The sequence below is a fragment of the Mastomys coucha genome, unplaced genomic scaffold (assembly GCF_008632895.1).
Source record: "Mastomys coucha isolate ucsf_1 unplaced genomic scaffold, UCSF_Mcou_1 pScaffold8, whole genome shotgun sequence".
Lineage (NCBI taxonomy): Eukaryota > Metazoa > Chordata > Mammalia > Rodentia > Muridae > Mastomys > Mastomys coucha.
The window spans coordinates 70,443,924-70,448,507 of NW_022196914.1; the positions used below are offsets into that span (position 1 = coordinate 70,443,924).

General features: G+C 43.4%; 1 long non-coding RNA gene across 1 annotated transcript in view; it reads left to right on the top strand.

Moving 5' to 3' along the window:
* Positions 1–1,812: 1,812 nt before the first annotated feature.
* Positions 1,813–4,584, top strand: part of LOC116083584 — a 16,309-nt gene continuing 13,537 nt past the window's right edge. The window contains exon 1 of the long non-coding RNA XR_004115781.1: positions 1,813–2,671. This is a non-coding gene — a long non-coding RNA (uncharacterized LOC116083584). The remainder of the gene's footprint in view (positions 2,672–4,584) is intronic.

Genomic DNA, 4,584 nt, shown 5'->3' on the forward strand with positions numbered 1-4,584 from the left:
AACCATCACAATCTCCCTTTGACTTCCTCATCCTGCCACGGAAATCCTGCCTTCACATCTTAGCATCTCTCTTTGTTACAGACTGGAGCTTGCAGTTGCATTTCAGTCTTTCCGGGGCATGTGCCTGACTGTTCCCAGGACACATCACATACAAATCTGTAGCTTTTCTGTAAGCCACCTTTCCATCCAGCGGAAATAAGGAGGCAAACATGAGCCCTTCTCCAAGCAGATTTTATTCAGGAACCCTTATTTTTACTTCTTCTTAATAATATCTCTAATCTCATCTAGTATCTCTAGTAGTAGTCTCTAGAAGTCTCTCTAATCTCCTACGTAGTCGATGACCCCATCTAGTATCTCTATAATCTCTCAGCCTCCCGAGTAGCTGGGACTACAGACGTGCGCCACCACCGCCTGGCTCATAATAATCCTCTCTCTAGTAGAATCTAGTAGTCTCCAGCCTTCACAGGTTAAATACTTTTCCTGGTCCCAATCAGCATCAGCTACGTAGCAAAGCATAATAGGCTGCGGGAAATTCATATCAGCTTGCGTCACAAACTGGAGGCACTCAGCTTCTCCAACTAATGGCTTGATTATCAATGCTCTCTGCTTTGGCCAGAGACCAGGTGTTCAGTATATATGTATATAGGGTGGCAGCTGCGGCTCCCCACACTTTTCATTAGTTTAAAGATCATAGAAGCCATGCTTTGATACTAAGGCTAGACTAAACTCCTGGTGAGCCCTCTACTCTCAAGAGTTGGCACTGCATGCATGCACTGTCACATCTGGACTGTGCCTTGCTGCTTGTTTGACACAGGGCTTCCTAAGAGTTAGCCTCAGATCTGCTAATATAGCTGAGGCTGTCCTTGAACTCCTAATTTTCCTGCCTCCATTTCTAAATGGCTGTTTCTGGTGGATTATTACAATGAAAGTCCACATTTCATTCAGATTTTTAAAAATTCTAATCTAATACTCTTTCTCTGTTTCAATACATCACATTATACTGTAGGTTTTTATAGCTGGGACAGTTCCTCAGATTTTCCTTGTTTTTGATGGATTATGTTATTTAAAGATACATGCATCCCCTACATCCAGCACAGTATATTCCTTCAGGAATATTGCAGGGTGGATGAGATTTCAGGAGGGGACAGAAACATTTCAGGCACAGTCATAAAAGACATTGAAGCACATGTATCAAAATTTGGAACTGAGAGCTTTAGGGAGAAGTGCTATTAGTTTTATTATTATGTTTGCTAATATTATTTGTTTAAGATAGTTAAGAATCTTGACAAGGACTTGGCAAGAGGGACAATGAGAAAGGAGAGAGAAGGAAGCCATAGTCTAGGGACAGACTAGCTATGACCTATGGAACTGGATTCGCCAAATGTTGGTAGTGGAATGTGAACCTTAAAATACAGTTGATTGATATAAATTTGGAGAGATGTCTCCTGGGTTGCCGTATTACTGGGAAGTTGGGGTTCCCTCTCAAGATTTTTGCTCTCGTTAATAAAAACATTTAATAATGGACTCAGAAGGAAGTTTGAGGACAATTTTATTAGAGTTTAAAAGAAAGGGGCTGAGTGGAAAAATCAAGCTGCCCAGAAAAGGGAGATGAAGGAAGGAAAACCCAGGCCGGTAGGAGGTCAGCCACCTTCCAGGGAAGATGGTTTCAAGAAAAGAGTGGAAAAGCTCAAAGTACAAGGGAAAATGTACTTAGGCACTGGCTAGCATTGGAAAATAATGCTTTTCTGTGTAATTCAGGAAAGGGAGCAAGCTTAACTCAGCCATGTGGCTGTGGCTGGCTTCATGAATGATGCAGTAGGGCCAGGCTTTCTGGGAAGGAACTTACCTCATTAATGTGATGATTATTTTTATTTTCTTTCCACCTCTTTAGCCTGATGAGTCTGACTTTCTGAAGGGCACTCCCTTAGTCAGGCTACCAGCTAGCTTAAACAGATTAACTCTTGAGGGGACAGTACTGCCTGTCCACCCACATGTAGATTCCATTCTTCTGACCCGAAGGAAAGCGCTTGCCCTCCATGGGCCTCCAGCGCTTAGATAACACTGTGTGTCTATTATAGGCATCAGTGAGGACCACTGATGACTTGGGGGAGTAGAGCAGAAGCCAAGGCTTATTCATCGAGAGGTATGGAAGCTACATTGAGGAGAACTGAGCATCTACTCAGCTAAGAGAATGAAGCAGGGGAACAGATATCTAAGGATAAACCTCTGAGTGTGAACTAGGAGAAAGCACTTAGCGAGGACCATTATCTGCCAAGTGTATGTATCCAGATTCATCTCCAGGACACATCTTCACAACAGCTATTGAGGTAGTATGGCCAACTTTTTTTTTCCCCACAAAGAAAGTGAGGGGCTCACAGACGTCTGCGCCAGATGAAAGACTGCAGAGTGCATGCACTCATTGTTCAGAAGTTAATAGTAGAAGTGAAGAAATCTGGGCAATAGAACTAAGGAGAATAGGGTTTGAGGAATCAGTAGCTTCAAAAGTTTGGGTACCCAGAGGACGCTTTATCACACACAGGAATTCTAGCAGGGAGAAGAAATGGATAGAATCCCGGTCTGAAAAGGAAAGCTCTAAATGGTGGAAAGCGGAGTCTCAAAGCAGCTGAGGACTGGCCGTTTTCAGATGGGAACCAAAGCCCTGTGCACGGAGGTAAGAAAGGAGAAGAGCAAAGGGCAGGAAGCACGAAAAGCAGTAAATATCAGAGCGGCTGTGGGAACTCGAGGCATTAAGTATTTAGCAGGCTCTTTGCCTAAGTGTTCTATTTCCTCCCACTTCAGTGTGCGCAAGCCTGCCTGAGGAAGATTTTTTTCCTTCCTTTTACAACCCTGTCTGCTAACAGAGGGGGCTCTTGGCTCGGTGGATTATTTAAACGGAGGAAATAGCTCCACTTTACCTCTAGTTTGTTTCCATTGATGGATATTCACCTTCCTAATTTGGCTCAGCACTTCTCATCTCATTTAAAAATATTGAACCCTCCATTTCTCCACCCTCCCCCCCCCACACACACTGTTTTTCCTGTCATGTAAGCTACATCTTTGAGGAGAAATACGATGCAGAACTAGAGAAAACATGTTTAAAATGTAGGATGCTATGGTCAGAACGTTACTGACTTTGGGGTTTTAAACACTCATCTTTGCCTTCTGAATGAAACTGAAATTTAAAATGATTGCACCCCCACTCCCCCTCCACTGCTACCCCCGACTCTTTTTCTGAGGATTTACATGAAGGGCTGTGTGACTTGTTAGTCCTACTGGGACTTAAAATTTAAGAATGTCATTGAGACGCCTTTAAAACACATGAAGGAATGAGTTCTTTTAAAAACACAATGTTTGGCTGCAAAGTAATTCATTCATACACAGTATAATATGTCAAAACATGAATTTTTTTCTCTAAAGCATGTTGTTAAAATGCATGTATTGCAAACACATATTAGGGAGCTATGCAATAACACAATTATTTCATTAGGTGGGAGAGTTTCTTCAGCTACTTCTAAAGTAATATTTCTAAAAGTTAAGAGAAGATGCTGATGTAAACGTGACCATTCTTGTTGTTAGCATGGTAGGATTATTTTAGAGTCTTAATTAGTTTAGAATTAATTAGATTAATTTAGAATCCCTATCTCCCTCTGTTGAATTACATGGGATGAAAGTTGAGTCCCTAGGCAGAAGGAACACTGAGCCAGCATCAGGATGTTTGGTTTAATTCTTCACTCGCTATAGTCCTGGGTAAATCAAGATCCTCTGCCTGCTGGCACAGAGGTGATTGATTCTTATATCCACCTTAGGTTAGGAGTCATAGGATGACAGTTTATTAGATCAGCAATGCCTTGGTAGAAAAGGAAGGGCCGGCAGCCATGTCTTATGCAGGAGGTGCAGGCAGAGCTGGAGGAGGGGACATAATACATGAAGAAGAAGCCTCAGGAGAAGATAGCGGAAAGGTCTTGGATGTGGGGTTCAAAGGGGATGCCAAGAAGGATCGTCAGTGGTAAGAACACTATGTTACATACATAGTTTGATGCAATACTTCGTTAATAGTATGGACAGACAGACAGCAGCATGTAGGGGCTCTGAGGAGGAATGAAGTCTGTGTGACAGCAGTGGATCCCCTTGCTAGAGGCCCCTGAAGAGGGTTTCATCAGGAGCCTACGACTAGGCTCTCTGGTTTCTCAGTAGGCAGAAGGGAGGGTTGGGGGGAAGGGCATGTGGGGTAACAGTAGTCACTGGGGACTCTTCAGTATGTCAGAATCTGCAACTTCTCTTCTCCACTTGAAAAACTCAAGCACCTGGATGTCATCACTGTAGCTAGAGAGTCACAGACAGTGCTCTCTGTGGGATGCTCATCACTGTCTGTGAGAAGGCAGAGCGGGACACAGGTATTGTGGCCTGATCAGCAGCCTGCTGTGGAACGTCTTAGTCCACACTAACATTGTGGAAGATCATTGATGAGCTCAGGGCAGGGCAAGTGATCAAATCTGTTCCGATATGGTAAGAAGTCTCTGTTTCTAGAGTAAAAAAGGTGCTAAAAGGAGTTTTCCTGTCCTCCTCCTCCTCCTCCTCCTCCTC